This window comes from Plectrocnemia conspersa, unplaced genomic scaffold (genome assembly GCF_051122295.1).
Source record: "Plectrocnemia conspersa isolate PC_06_02 unplaced genomic scaffold, ASM5112229v1 ptg000010l, whole genome shotgun sequence".
NCBI lineage: Eukaryota > Metazoa > Arthropoda > Insecta > Trichoptera > Polycentropodidae > Plectrocnemia > Plectrocnemia conspersa.
This window is the reverse complement of record NW_028277174.1, coordinates 27,906,026-27,923,458: the sequence shown is the minus strand read 5'-3', so window position 1 is coordinate 27,923,458 and position 17,433 is coordinate 27,906,026. Positions and strand designations below refer to the sequence as shown.

The 17,433-nt window shown below is 30.1% G+C and overlaps 1 protein-coding gene across 1 annotated transcript in view; it reads left to right on the top strand.

The window, feature by feature from the left end:
• The first annotated feature begins 879 nt into the window (after positions 1-879).
• The window catches only part of fid (class I SAM-dependent methyltransferase fire dancer), a 46,941-nt gene continuing 30,387 nt past the window's right edge, over positions 880-17,433 (top strand). Inside the window, exon 1 of the mRNA XM_088195145.1 lies at positions 880-952. The gene's annotated coding sequence lies outside the window, so the exon portion shown is untranslated. The remainder of the gene's footprint in view (positions 953-17,433) is intronic.

Genomic DNA, 17,433 nt, shown 5'->3' with positions numbered 1-17,433 from the left:
ATGCTTTTATACCTATAATTTAATTTGCGAAACCACATTAATCTCGTGTAGACTACGATACAAACACCCTTATATTTAAATACAAAAACAAAATACCAAAGCACAAATTTATTTATAAGCTAAAGACATCATATCAATGGTTCTCTTATATTTTTTTTGTAAAAGGTTTATTAGTTTTTTCCTTATATTATAACCACCAACGTTTTATTTTATGTTCTTATTTTTTATCAAATTGTAGCTAATAAATCAGTAACATGTGTTGCATATGTATATAAACGTATTTAAAAAAATGTGTGCTAACATAAGCTGCGTCTCCATTGCTAGCATTGTAACAATAAGACTATAAATATAAATCGATACAGATGTGTATTTGTAGTCTTATCGTACTATCAAACGCTGCATCTGTAGTGCCGTTTAAAAAGAATATGAGCGTCCAGTAGCCATACTCCAGCTTGCTGCGGTACCTCACTTCAAAAGTTGGTCAATCAAAAATAAAAAATAAAATTAATTTGTGGTCTGCGGATATTTTTATTATTAAAAAGTTATTGTACGAGCCATCGTGCTATTAGGCTAGTGGATGCGAACACATAAAAGTCCGTCAATAGTAAAAGAATTCCGCCTATAATTGAGGATGGTTTACCGAAAGTGGAGTTTTTATTTGACTGATCACCCACATCTTAACTACATAACCACCTGACGAAGCTTTAGAGTGTAAATTGACTTTTTGATTTGCGCCGCGCCGGCCGGTCAGCCAGCGTCCTAACGTTTTCGTAAATCCGCGTGAATGTAGCTCACCCCCAGTGCGTCGGCGCCGAAAAGCCTTCAGTACGCTTGCGCACGCCAACGCCACTGCAAAACGCGACACACACAGCCAGTCGACGCGAGCGCGCCGCCAGGGGTGCGTCGTCCTCTGAATCGCGCGAAACTACCCCCGACACCCTTAACCGCAAACGTACGTACCGCGTTCGCGAGAACCCATCCGACCTAACCTCACTTTCTGAACACCCTCGTTCCACAAGCAGTAATACCAACCCTAAAATACAACACACAATGCTACCGCCGCAACCGTCGCGAAGATGGCCGGACCTCGCCCGAAATTCACGTGAACTCATCTAACCTATCTCCTGTGGTTATACTATATATGTATATACACATACATACAACTTACCACATACATTTAAAATCGTGGCTAAAAAATAGTACATATAAAAATAAATAAAATAAAAATAAAACACTATCGATTTTATTCGCTATTTATAGACGGGTGTTGTTCTGTCATTTGTATGAAAACAAATAAAACGCGTTTATTGAAATATTAGTACTTGAGATGACATCAATGAACGGTTTCAAAATAGCATCAATGGAGATCGTGCTATATAGTGCTGATCTGAGTTTTGTGCTAACGATGGATCAATACAAGAATACAGCTGTTGAACATTAGATTCGATCATGAATGAACATATACAACATTCGTATATGTTATTATCTTAATGATCGTGATACTAGATTGACAAGCTGTTGTGCGCTACAATCAACGTAGTGAATGAATTGTCAATTGAATAGGGGTGGGGGCGAGGGTATGTTATGTTGTGTTATAATGCTCGTATCATATTATTAAGGCAAAATCTTTAGGGATGATTGTCGACAAGAATATTGATCAACAACGTGCGAAAGCGTGAAAATGTTATGAAAACAAAATGGTAGAGCCGCCGAGACTATAAATAGAACCGATCCGTACTACGAGCGTTTCAGTGCATGCGTACTGGCTACCGTGCCGCCACCCCCGATCCGTCTGCATACCATGCCATCATTACCTGAGAAGGCGACCTTCGGGCATCATCATAAAGGCGACACGCATATAAAGATACAGCCCTTGTGATACCTAGGTATCTAAAAACGGCGGGGTCGAAAATAAACGACCCAAATCTAGGGGTCATGTGACCCGCAGTCAAGCGCCTGAGTTGAGGAAAAAGCGTGTCCTGAATATTTGGAGAGTTTCAGAAACCCTGTTAATTTATGATATAATATAAATACACAAAAAACAAACTGGAACGTAGCTCTACATGACAAATATAATACTTTATGATAAATCTTGAAAAAAAAATATTGCGAAATACAATATAAAGTATATAGTACATTTCTATTATCTTTTATATGTATATTTTTATTTTATTTTAATACCTTTATTATTATTATTTCTTCGTTTTTCATATCTTTTTATTCTAGACATTATCTACAGCTATATTTTTATTAATAACGCATCTTTATAAGATATCTTTCTCCCACAGTGATTTTTTATTTAATTTACTTACTTTTTATAAAAAAGCGTCTCTTTTTATATTACGATGTAAAACCGAGCTGCATTTGACACGATTCTCAGTGTTATATTTTGTTGTTTTTATTCAATCCCTTATTTTTTCATAAATATAATTTTAATCGCTGTAAAGATGCTTATCTTTATGAAATTTTTGCAAAAATTTTGTATATATATATATTATATTATTAGAATCTCAGGATTAATTTTTCGGCTGTAATGCTCCAGCCATGGTCACGAATTTTCTGTAACTGTTAATTGTTACGGAAAATTCGTGAACATGGCTAGAGTATCACAGCCGAAATATAGAAAAAAAAGTAAGTGCAAATCACATGGATTTTTAGATTTTTGCGAGTATAATTATTTTTGAAATCTCGGGATTCATCGCGATTTTTTCTTTCTTGTATTCTATATTTCGGCCGTGATTTTCCGGCCATGATCACGAATTATTTATAATATATATATATATATATATATATATATATATATATATATATATATATATATATATATATATATAAATATACATACATAAATTCTAAAAGTATTTTGTAGCATTTTGCTTGACTGAAAACTAATAATCAATATTAAAGAAAAACTTCTAGAATTTTGTTTTATGTTCTTTTTTTATTTTCTCGTATTATTTTTGTTTATGACTAATTTGACGCGTTAGCGTAGCTTTTATTGTCATAATAGTTTTATTTTACTAAATAAAATAAATGTAATCCTTTAATTAATATAGAAAATAATTATTTATAAAAAATATTTTCTATACACAGCCAAATTTTTCAACACAGCTTAATTGTATGCGGATAATATTACTTCACGTTAAACATATTTTTAAATCAGTTACATAATAATAATATACATATTAGTATAATAAAATAAGAAACAGATATGCTAACATAAAATAATAATAGGAAAACAACAGTTATAAACCTAATAATGTCTCAAAAAATAGTAGCACATTAAAAATCCTGGACGTAATTTTTTTGTTTGTAGAAAAAAAGAAGATAAAGCTAAAATAGATTATTTTCCTTCTTTGTTATTATGTATTAGTAAAAAAAATAGCAAAAAAAATTAAGAAGTTAAAATATTCTCATTCAATTTTCTAATTAATAAATAAAATTGTTTATATTTTCACTAGTATAAATATAATGTTACTAACTCAGCTAGTTAAAATTCATCAATCAATTAGTTTACAATTTAACTGCTCAGTTGCAGTAAAACTGTATTCTTTACTATTTAATTTCTGTATATAATTTCACTAGCGCCTCTCAGATAAATTATATTTTCGCTAGTTGAAATATATTTATACCGGTGAAAATGTATTCCGATATGTTTTCACTGAAACGCCAGTTAAAATATAATTCACCTGGTAATACATATTTACTAATAATTTATTTTTGAAACAAATTTGTCTTAAGAATATATTTGTAAGTTTTGCTGCATTATTTAATATTTTAAGCATAATAAAATTTAATAATTGAAATGTTTTTATAAAAAATATTTTTATTGGTCAACTTATTAATTTATCTATCACCACAAAAATACAGGAATAGTAATTAAAGTAAAAATAAATAGCAATATAGGTATATATGTATATATTTGAAAATAATTTATATAAAATAATTTATATTTATACAGACTCAAATTTATACTTATAAAAATACGCTACAATTTAAAAACCGGTTCCAGCTACAAAATGACATCTTGTGTTAATATAATATAACACACATAATAATTAATTATATAGATGTCACCGATTTTCAGACTCTTATTATCTGATTGACTTACCCAGTTAGTACAGATTTACCCTGTTGTAATGCATTAGGCTTACACCTGTCATGTTACAACGAAATATTAAAAAACCTATAAAATAATTATAATGTTACCATTTTACTGTGAATTCAATTTTTAAGTTTTACAACTATCAAATAAAAAAAATCTATACACATTTAAAAATACTGTTTCAATTATAAAGATTTCGCAAATTTTAACTAGAGTGATTATTTAATAACCGTGCAAAGATTTTTTGGATTAAATACTCAATCGCTTCATTTGCATTTTTATTTAAAGTATTAAAGGATTATACATATTACTATTTTATTGTTACTATGTTAAAATAGTCTTCATATGAAGTATTTTATATTTTTTTTAATATTTATCTTTCTTGATAGAGTAAATAATATTTATATAAGATAGTAGAATATATTTTTTTTATTAAAAAGAATTCATTCACGATCGAATCGATTCGTTTACATCAACCCTTTTTAATAATAGCTATTCGTTCTATTTTTAAGTTTATCTTCTTTTTTTAGCAGATTTGAATAAAATTATGTCGAAATTTAACAACATGCGAAAACATCACACGGGTGAACAACAGGAAAAACTTTTTCCATAAAATTTTCACAACATTCACACACAAACATTCGACCTTGCCTAATGAGACTTGACCTGAAAACCTAAAACCATAAATTAAAAAATCAGGCATTTACGAACCTAAATACCCGTTCGACGTGTTCGCGACAAAGCCCAAAAAAATACAATAATCTAAATATATTTTTTTTTATATTGACAGTTAGTGATAAAGAATATGGTGAGAGATTACTCTTGATATTTCTAACATTGGAATAAATCGACGGCTTAGTGATGGGATTATTGAGCATAGTGAACAAAATGAAAATGGAAAAACGACATTGACATTAAATGAAGATGGTAAGTAAGTTTTTTTTATTAAAACATATATTCAATGTATCGGATTTTTTCACAATTGCGTCATATATGACGTCATCATTTCCACGAATTTTATTGACGTATAAAAGTACTGGCGAACTTTACCAAAGTCACGTACGTGAATTGATAAAAAAAATTGCATCACATCAATGGATTCCAGATGTTAGATAAAAACATGGCACATAAGTATTTTCAATTAACTAAATGGGGTTGTATCATCAGTTTGGTATAGAAACGTGCTAAGTCGCTTATGTGATTAGGTACGTTTCTTTAAATCAGGGCCTCATTTGGGTCGAAACCCGCAATTTTTAGGTCGTAAATCAAAAGCTCTAATCGTTCGTCGATTTCCGCTGTATGTATACAGGGTGTTCGCAATGGCGTGGCGTCACACTTTCACATTCATACAAGTTTTTTTTAGTAACCACAATCGCGCTCTCCGATCATCACGCTACTTTTGCGCGCATTCCTTAATCGTCCCTATTGTCGCCAGGGCCGCTACGGTGTAGAGGGCAAATAGTATTGCAACTATTTAAAAAATATGTATCTATATATATAGGTGACTTTAATCTGAAATATGTGGATTACAATTTAACTTACACTAAGATTTATAGTACTTCTTGCGAAGAACGTAGAAGTTTTCTTAAATAAGAGATTTATAGTAGTTGCTTAAAACCAATTCTCAATTGCGATTGCAAATGGTATAGCGGCTGCTTCTTCGGTCCCAATAGTTGTTAAGCGTAGCTCCGCTTGATGTAAACTCGTATGAAATCTCGTGTATCCGAAGTCGAAAATATCTGATGGAAGTTATTAATAATAATGAAAATGTATTATGTACATTATTTACGCGCTTATATACGCTGGTCATGATGAAGAATGTTTTTTTGCACTACTTACTCTCGACGCTTGAACCAATTACGACGATTAAGGGGTAGAATTAGATTTGTTATATTCTTTCATAACCATTGTAGTTTGAACAGCTAAAGAAATGACCCATTAGACAGCCCATTGTTGTTGCATTCACCTAATCCATCCCAATCTCCGATCGTCGCGTACGTCTCCATAGCAAATGTACTTGTGCGGCAAGTAATAAAAGTTTATTACGCTTTTAACACATATTTATAACAATTCTTTTGTCACAGTTATTGGGGTAAAATCACATTTTTTTGCGCTACGCCGGCGATTATATTTTTTAAGAAAATATAAATTTATAGTAAAAAAATAATTATTATTTTTATTTGTGAGTTACCCACATGATACCCCTAATACTGATCTTATAGAGCATGACACAAATTTAAAACAAACTTGCAATGATATAAATTTCATCAATTTCCGTTTTACTTCAAGAAAACTTTGCTGTTAAATTATTTTTTTAGTAAAAAATATTGTATCTACTAATGAATAAAAAAATTATAGGAGAACAAAAAAGATTTTCTTTCAACATAATATGTAGCTAGTTGTTGACATTAACATGGTAGTAGTTACTTTTTACAAACCTAATTAAATTATGCTTTCCAATTTTTCCTTACTCAAAAATTTATTAAATAATTTTGCAAAGTTACTGGAATATACATTTTTATAATATATAACGTATGAAATAAAATCATTATATACTTAGGTAAAAAATTAAGCGAATAATACATTTTTTATTTATCGTCACATTCAATAAAACTAATGTAAGTCATAAAAACGATATATACCTTCTTAATATTTTTTAAATAATGCACAAATATGTTGATTTATTACTAGAGACTTTAATCCAAATATTTTAATACATAATAAATTGAATTTTTTTAAATTATTTGTTATTTGAATATTTGTCAAACAATTCGTTCATATTTTTAATAATAAAACTACATGATTTATATTTTAAATCTTTGTATTTCACGATAATATAGGTGATCATCCCTTCCCCCCACCCCGATATGCTGCTGGATTATCAAGATCTAGTTTTTGTTTGCGAAATTCATACTTTTATATTTGTCATTTATAATATAATATAACAACCATAACCATAAAAAAACTAATAGCAAACAAACATTATAATAAAAAAATAAAACACTCAGTTATTGCCGAAATTTCAGAAATAACTCATATTTCCGAGTTAATATTGTGCAGTTGTAGATCTCAATGGCTGTTTTTTTTACTTTGATTTTTTACTTCTTTTAAATGTTATAAATACTTCATTTTAATTCTGTCTTAAATAACATATTTTTTTGAGCATATCAAGCTTTAGATTTTCGTCAGCAAAAATAATTAAAATGAAACTTCTTAATGCTCAAAATACAAAATCTTCACTGTTTTAAAAATCTTTGTATTTTTTAATTATATAAAAAATACTGTATTTTTAATTTTTTATGACTTTACGAATATCTTTGAATATTCTAATATTTTATAGTTTTTTATGTGATATTTGATTAGCTTATAATAATTAATACATGGAAATTTTATTTAAAATTATTCGACTCAATAAACTGTTAGTATCGACGAAAATTTTCTAAGGTATGAAAAATAACATATCATAATATTATAATTTTTAATAATTAAAATAAATCACATTATACATAGTATACAAGTTTTCTGGGCTAATCAATGGTGCTGTTTGAAATGAATTATTCGAAAATATATTTATTAGGAAAAATCACTCTTCGTATTTTAAGTTGCAATTTAAAATTAATCAATTACTAAAGTAATGTAGTAAAAATAAGAGGTATCTCTTTTACACCAGAATCATAATTCCACCCTTAAAAATAAACTTAAAAAATTTGTCACGCACGATTTTAACTTTTTCAAATTTTAAAAATAATACAATAAAAAATATTACAAACACTATTTTAATAGTCGTTTGAGTAGCGTTTAGTAAAAAGATATTTGGGTTAAAATCCCAAATCTTCATGTTGTGTTTATATTAAGTATTTTAACCTTTAATAAAAAGCCTATCATATTTTTAAATTTTATAATACACAATTAATATTTGTTATTTCTACCAGTAATAAATAAAACAATAATTATACTAATTATGTGATTGATCGATTTTCAAAAATAGGCTTAAGTATAAATATACTCAACATTTAATTCCCTACATGAAAATTTCCTTAAGTATTGATGAATGCTTGAAAGTAAATTAGGTGAAAAAAGCCCACACGAAAATTATCGATAAGTAAATGGCAAATAAACCCACACAAAAAAGCCCACATGAATAATATTGATGTAATAAATAAATCATAATAATAAAACTACAGCAAGTATTTAAATTTGTTTTTAATTCCATATATAGTTCAAAAAATACAAACAATTACAAAAATGACAAACATTATTACCGAACAACTAATCAATCACAACGAAATTTTATTGCTAGAAAAAAAATTGTGATTTATGACTTTAAAACACATTTTCCCTTACTATTAATTAGCTCTACTAATACAAATAAGCAAATTTTTCGAAATTATTTATTTATTTTAGTGATGAAAAGTTATGAGTCCATAAAATCTTGAAATTTACTTAGGCAAAGAGCATGATTTTATTGCTATTGACGTAGAGTTTTGACTTCTGAAAAGGTATAATTGTTTTTTGCGCTCTCCTATTGGTCAAGATTTTCACTCGTAATATTGTTATAAAAAGTCTAAATATAAACAAGTGTTTTCACTGCGATGGCACGATTTTATTGCTTTTAAACTGAACTGGAAATTCCCTATATAGCAACACTAAGCAGCAAAAAAAAACACTACTAATCATTAGGTAATTATTATGAGTAGATATTTTTAATAATTTTAATATTTCGTATAAAATATGTCGCAACGTTGGCTAATTTTTATATTTATTTGTAGCATATAAAGAGTTAACTCATACCTATTATTATTTATTCAAGAAATTATATCACGATGTTAAAAACATATAAAATGCCATTTTTGTCATGAGGTCCGGAATCATTGTTTTCCCAGGGCGCGGGTTCGCTCTCGGCGGCCCTGGTCACATTAATTTCCAATACTATGTGGGCTTTTTTATGTAGGCTAATTTGACATTTTCCTTCAAATACTTATTTTCGATGAACTTAATGGGTACCTTAATAATAATATAGGTTTAATCCCACGACTGTTCGATCGTTATGCCCATTAGATGCAGTATTTCTCGCCTACGACCGTCATTAGATGTTTTGGAAATCCGATGTCTTTAACGCTAAGCTATCAAAGCGTTAAATTTCTATCGACGGTGATTTGCTAATTTTCCGGGGGCGCAAAGTTCCCCGGCTGCGGCCCTGGTTGTCGCATAGGACTTATTACCGATAGCGCGCAATCACCCTCGCTTATCTCCGAAAGGGCTTATCGCACACGCCGGTTCCTGTCGAGTCGTGTTTCGGCGTTCGATCTAATTTCAACCATGGCATGTTCACTTTCAGCAATTTCGTACGCTTGATTTATTCGCTGAAATTTCACTATGTTTCTCTGCATACATTTATGTAGTTCGTATATAGTACCTTTGCTCTAGGTATTTACCCGCTGGCTATTAATAGTGTTTTATTGTGTATACAAAGTTAATTGATTAAGCCTATTTTATGTGTGTGTTTTTCGTACGCGTGCCGATTAGATTTTTCATGTAAAAAAGGTTTAAAAATAACACCAAATGTGCAATGTAACGTAGATAAAAGCCACACGGTGTAATGAACGGTGATCGTGTTTGTTAAGGGTAATTGAGAGTTTTCCGGCTAATCACCTAAGCGGGCTTAGGAATAAAAGCACATCATATACACTTTATAAAACATATTTTTAATGTTTTAATATAATACCATATTTATAAAAAAAAATATGCAGCAATCAAGAGTGTTCAGTTTAAAAACTGAATATTTAATTTACCTAACTAGTTTTATATGCTGGAAATAAAATACAGAAAATAATTAATAATAGCCTTATTCCCTTTTTAAATCAATATAAAATTTGCTTAAACGTATTTTTTCATATTAATTGAACATTTCTAAATTGATCGGTAAATATTATTTAATAAAAAACCGCTTCATTTTTATAGGAGGAGTGAATATAATTTTTTCATACTTTAGTGATCTTGGCAACAGTAATTTAAGAGCACTCTTACTTGAAGTTTAACCAAGAGGAGGCCTACTAAAATTTAAAATTTAAAATAGTAATAGTTGCAGAAGCAGCCGCTTCTCTCTTCGCATCCCTGGTTCAGAGTACAACGCGTGTGCGCACCCACGAAAAATATCGCTTAGTTGTTGCAACGTTTTATTAGCATTTATACGGTTTGATTGACATTAACCTCAATCTTCATACGTACTAAGTATATATTACATGCTCACCTTTAAAACGTACCTAGGTACGTTTTAAACGTTCAGTCTAATCTAACGTATATATGCATTAAATCGGAAGCAATGTTTATGTAATATAAAAGGAAAAACTCACTTTTCGGCCTCGGAGCCCGTCGCCGGGAATTCAAAATTTAAAGATTTCATTACAGAGATTGTTTTATGATTGTTTATCTAGTTTAATCAATGTATTCTTCTAATCCTCAACACATTATGTATATATTTAATATACACGGTTATAACACAGCTAGTTAATTTGCAATCCGATTATTTATATTCAGTCAAATGACGAATTAATGAAAATTATTGTCCCGTAGCAAAATTTTATTTATAAATAATAATTATTTACAACTGTTGTCACGTTACTGTCGGCCATCTTGTTTTATATTTGAATGCTGATTTTTCATTGGTCGAAACAACAGAACGCATTACAGGCGGCTCGAAAATTCAATTTTTATTTTTATTATTATTTATTATTATAATTAAATATATTTCCTTTGTTTACGTGTATTATTATACACCGTTCATTAAAAACGATACGATTTTCAGAGTAGAGAATTTTTGTTTCATTTTAAGTTATATTCGGAAGCGGAAGCAGCTTAGAACAATTATGTATAAGATACTTGATGGATTATTCAAATCGATTCGAAGCTCAATTTAACCCTTGACGACTTAATGTGACGGCCTGGCTTGACAAGATCTGACGATCGAAGTAAAAGACTGCTATTCTCTTAACTTTGTTGCTACCAAACTCAAAGTATAAGTTTGTTCTTAATGAAATGATTACAACGTTTCTGCTTATATATGTATTGTCGAATAAATGATATTTTTTTTATATTATACAATTGTCAAGACAATCCGCGATCGTTTAGATAAGTTAAAAAAATTGTCGTGAAAACTTGCTAAAAAAATGATAAAAGTAATTGGTTTGCTTTCTTTGGACTCTTTGAAATATTATTAAAAGTTTTAACCAATTAACGGTTGCTATTTTTCATTAGGTTATTTACGTATATCTAGTACCAAGTTTCATTCAGTTAAAAGTAATATAACTATTATTCTATTATAGTTTCCAATGATGTTTATAGTCTTACCATAATTTCTAAAACACGCGATCTAAAAAGGGAGAGATATAATAATAATAACTGATATTTATTTAAAGAAAACGATTAAGTTTAGCGCGAAGTCACCTTGTGTTAGTTGGTAACGTAATATTTTTGATATTTTCACTAAAAGAGCTATTTAATTCAATCGAGACGAATTTGGCCGCGCAGCACTAAATATAGATATTTAATATTTGATATCTTACTCGCAAACTGCTATTTTAGTTAATAAATTGTAAAATCTTTATTTGGTAACAGTTTAAAATCTCACGAAAAGTAAGTGTTATTTAAAAACATGTTTATTATTAGATTTACTAGAGTAAAACGGTTTTTGAAACCACTTATTGCTAATTTGTAGATTCATCTTAAAATTATATACATGATATACGAATAATTATATTGTCTATCAAATTTATAAAAAATGGCAATTTGGCACGTGATAAAACTTTTAAACTGTCTAAGAAAAAATAGGTTTCTTCGTTAAAATGGGACACCACCGTGAGAAACCCTTTAACAGTTTTAGTTGCCAAATACGCGGCATAATCTAGACTTTAAATATTCGTTGCCTTGTAAAAAAGTACCGCATGAATTTGAGTTTGACTTCTAATCTAATGGTAATAGCAAATTAAAAAAACTCGCTATCCTTCTGCAATTGATTGTTCTTTTCCACCGTCTCTCAGATGGACGAATGTTGCGGAACAGCGAGAAGAGTGAGGATGCTCCGTGAATAACACGACTGTACGATTATATAGTTGTAGCGACTGATTTTTATTTATTCAATTATTCTGTATTTACAGTATAGTTCAAACGTTATGACATGTGTATATAATGTACTATACGTGTAAATAATTATAATTACAAATAATTAATGTGTTACACGTGTATATAATGTGTTGTGGTGACAACATCTATAGTAATTTTAGATAAATCTATAGTAATTTTTGTGTGAGCTATATACTGTTTGGTGAAATTGTTCTACAGGGGAAAACATCGTTCTTTTTGGGTCAAATGCACCGTAAGAGGCGGGAGAACTTATCGAAGGCTATCAGTCAAGTACGCTAACGGTTTTATGTTGCAGCAAGGCTCTTGTGTTGAGTACAATTTTGAAAAATGGTCGACTGGCGAAATACGTACGACCAAACAACGCAAATGAGCATGTGCTATTTTTATTTTTGCTGATAATACGGTAACTTCGACTTTAAAATGTTTCGATCGATCGTTTCAATGTAGTTTTTTCTCCAATGAATATCAAAGTTTCAGAGTTCTAATCGTATTACAATAGGATCATAAAAATTGTTTATGTTCAGTGATTATGCTAGTTTAGCCCTCGATTATTCTTTTTTACGGTATTTTTAATGTTTCAAATGCAATTCGTGGTCGACTATTTTATTTCTTTATTTTTACAAACTTTTATTTTTTAATATAAAAGTTTAAAAACAAAAGAAAATTCTAGTTACTTCTCAACCGCCGCGCCGCCGGTCCACTAAAAAAAGTCCAAAACAATAACAGAATCTGTCAATTAGTCGCCGTCGCAGTGGGAAAGCACATTTAAACCGTATTTTGACCAATATGAGAACGCAAAAAATTTATCCTTTCTCAAAAGTCAAAAATCCACGTCAAAAGCAATAAAATCATGCCGTTGTAGTGGGAACGCTCGTTACCAAGCGTCCCCACTAGGGCGGCGCCAACACGATTATTTGCTTTTGACGTAAATCTTTGCCTTCTGAGAAGTTATAATTGTTTTTGCGCTCTCCTATTGCCCAAAATTCTGTTTTAAAATACTTCTTATAATAGAAGTGAATAGTAATATCGGTAAGGGTAGCTATTACATTTGTACTTATTACTACATATGGAAAATTTGAAATCATATAAATAGCACATGCCAGATAAATTATATTTTTACTTGCAAAAATATATGTCTATCGGTGAAAATTTAATCCGATATAATTTTACTGAAATGACATATTTTTTTTAATATTTCGGTTTCATTAAAATTTATAGTATTTCATTAAATGACATGTATTTTTCTGGCCAAGATTTTGAACCCTATTATAAAATGCTTTAGCTTCTATACATTTGATCAAAAATTGATCCTCCTTTTGACTTGAAAACGATTTATTCCATTTAAAAAATGATGCTAGATGTTAAGTTTGCACTTTGGGCTCACGTATTTGCCCAAAATTATTGGTTTAAAGATATTGATTTTCAGTTAATATTTGGCATTGAATTTTTTTATTTATTTTATCAATTTTGCTCCGATCTAATTTTCTGGAAAATTAAATTTTAAGACATGGTATCAAATGTTAAAAGTCAGCTGCACAAAGAATCTGAGTTCTCTAGCATGTAAATGTCAAAGTCTGCCTTACAAGTTTTCTAAATTCAGCTCTGCTCCGCTTGATAAAAGCTTTTAGCTTTTATGGCAGAAATCAAATCCTCCCAGAAATAAATGTCTAAACTTGGGTCTGCAATAGCTCACACACAAAACGAACGCGATGACATGTCGCACGAAAACGAAACCCAGCTATTGACCGCCCGCGACAAAGCCTCCCATTTGCGTTTGACGTCATAATTGACCAATTGTGCCTTTCTACGTCAATACATGACCTTCTGGCGATCGATGGACAATAAAATATCGACCCGTAGAGTCAGCATAATTCGCCTGCTTTACTGCCCGCCGCGTCGTATTCACCCTTTAATGGCAGCCGTTTACTCCAATTTACTGCCACTTCGTACGCACACATAAGCAACACCCTTCTCTCGCTTTCTCTTTTCTCAAACGTCTGTCTGAAATATCTTCGCCCCCAATGTTTATGTTTATGTCGTCGGGTCTTTTTTTGGTTCCGTGACTGGAAATTTCAGAATCTTAACCCTTCTTCCTGACCGCCTTCTTTATTCGAAATCGATTTACTGCACGTTTTATGCTCGATTAATAATTCAAGCCGACTTATGTCCAGCTTCGAAGACTAAATTATTGTTCAAAGAGGTGCTGTCTTTAAGTATGTACATATTTACAGGGTAGAGCAAAAATAATTTAATAAAAATAAAAATTTTAAAAATGCTTCAATATATATATGATACAATTATCAAATCTTTTTTGACACGTTATTTTCAATAGTGTTTGAAATAATACTAATACAAAAAATCAGTGATTAATCTATATACATTGTACTCTAAATATGTTTAATTTGTATCGTGTCTGATAATCAGAATTAATAATTATTAAAATTAATAAATTAATTAAAATACATAATGTAATTAAAATTCAGATCAATTAGATTAGATTTTCCTAGAATTTCATAATCTCTCGGATTTATATGATTAAATAAATTGAGCTAGGGTGTGCTCTTTTATGCTAATTGCAATTAGATGGATGCTATTATACAATAAAAACAGGGAGTATTAAAAATCAGGTGCAAAATTAAAAAACAATATGATGAATTATATATCATCCATCATGATCATTGTTTATTTTATTAATATTATATGTTGTACTAAGAATATTAAAAAAAATTATAATTTGTCTATTCCATTAAATAAATATATTTATGATAAAATAGTATCAGTAAAAAATATAGTCGATCGCAATCCTGGACATGTTAGCAATCCCTGTTATAATGTAAAACACATCAGCCATCAACTTAAAGACATATTTTAACACTTACAGACTTGTTAAAAAGTAGTGTACTTCAAGCTAATAAAGAAGAACTTTATAATTCTGCAACGATTTTTTGAAAAAAATGTTTAAAAATGCAATGATTAACCGTTTAACTAGATATGACGAATAAATTCGTCATAGAAAAAATCTTAATTAAGATAAATGGCATAGTTACAAAATAGTCTTTGTTACCAGTGCATCACCATGTAAAATATATAAGTAGCGAATACTAAATGAGCTTATCTTTTAAGCAAAAAATTAAAACAATATTTATTAAAAAATATAGATTGTTTCAAAAATGCAATATTTTGCTTTAATATTAGTGTTTAAAAATCAAAAGTTTATTTTTGCCAATCCCCTCAAATGTTTAGGGTGAACCTCAGGTTAATAACCCTTGAAGTAGATTTTCAAGCAATGTTTTATAATAAAAAAAAAATAGCATTAGAGGCAAAAAAATGAGAAATAAAGTTTTTACATCATCTACGCATATCAGGGGTCGACAAACTACGGCCCGCAACTTATTTTAACTGGCCCGCGAGCTAAGAATAGATTTTACATTTTCAAACTCTTCAAAAGTATGTGCTATAATGAAACGGCCAACCGTCGAGTTGGGGAGTTGCGAGATTCGATTACTATTATAATCAAGTCTTAACGATTTTGGCAGCAATTACTTAAACTGCTGGAGATTGATGTCTGATTACTCTATTTATTTCTAGACAGCAATTCTATTAATTTATTATACGTTTCAGTTATCATACCACGTAAAAAACACAAACATTGACCCTTTAAATTTGAATTGATGCGGCACCCAATAAATCTCATGAGGCGTCGTTTGAGACCTTTCGCAATTTAGCCTATTTAATTTGTAAGTAATAGAAGTATTTCAAAAAATAAATATTAAAAAGTTGTGCTTCTAATTAATAGCCCAGTAATAAATGATAGTAAGTAAGATACAGTGAGTCGCCGGCAAGAACGAAAACATGCGCGACAAGTGAAGAAGTAACTATTCAAAACCATCTTGAAATAAATACTAGATAAATATTTTTTACTATTATTACTATTGAAATAAACAATAAATAGTTACTCTAGTACAGATTCGTAAGCAATGTGTTTCGAATCTTAGCGACGGTCATTGCAATACTAAAAATTTTTAAGTCACTTTAATTAGTCTCCCGTTCTTATCGATACAATCGACAGTTCAAAAACACTATTTAATCTAATTTTAATGTCCTGAAAACAGATTTTTTATCCTGTATTAAATTTAAACACGTGTCATTAATATTCAATTTTAAGCAAAAAAAATAAGTCTATTTTGATTTACTAAAAAAATACTAATTAGCTACCTTGTTTACCTAAAATAAAGTAACACTAATTTAAATATAATAAAAACAATAACATAAAAATTTTAATGTGGATATTAAGTTTATTCATATAAAGAAAATATATTTAAAAATTTGAGTTAAAAGAAAGCTACATTATTTTTTTACTGTGCAAATAAAAATAAATTTTATGAATATTAATGTTGTTGTTTCGAATAGGATAGTATTTAATTAAGGAACTTAATTGCTTCGAAAAATATTATTTTGTAACATCGGAGCTTTTAAAAGATCAACGACGATGTATAGATATATAATGGATATAAACCAATATATATAATGGATATAAACCAATCAAAACCAGGTCACAATTCCTACTTAACAGCGGCAATTAACGAAAGTTTTCGCATTTAATCATAACACTTGAAAGTTTTCGTTTGTTGAATTCTAGATTAATTGGTATTTGGTGAAGTTCGCGAAGTGACTCTCCATCGCATAGGAGCAATTAAAAAAATAATCCCCATTCCGATTCAGAAAATAATCCGTAATTGAACCAGTGACTTATGGATTTCAGCATATCTGCAGTCTGCACTCCGCCAAGCCAAGAATCGTCCCTTTCAGTCGGCGGTTTTAATTGTGGGGGGTGGATCGGTTTGAAAGGCATTACGTCAACCGATCCGCGGACAACTACCACCACCGTGTGCAATCTGTGGATGTGCCAATTTATAAGCGGAACTCAATTTGTATGGAATGTGAGCGGCGGAAACAGCTCATTGTGGTACGTGACTGATTTCCACAAAACGCACACATATATTGTGCCATCGCTGGCTCGCGTGTGCCGCATATGGCCCCAGCTGCGGTCCCATGCAGATTTCGTTTTGGCTATCACTTACCCCCGGGTTGGTTGTTTTTGCACACGTTCCCCGCAAACGAATGTTCGATTGTGAGCCGGAAAATTGGAGTGGATTAAAATTGATTATGCCCTGGATTTATTGCCTCGT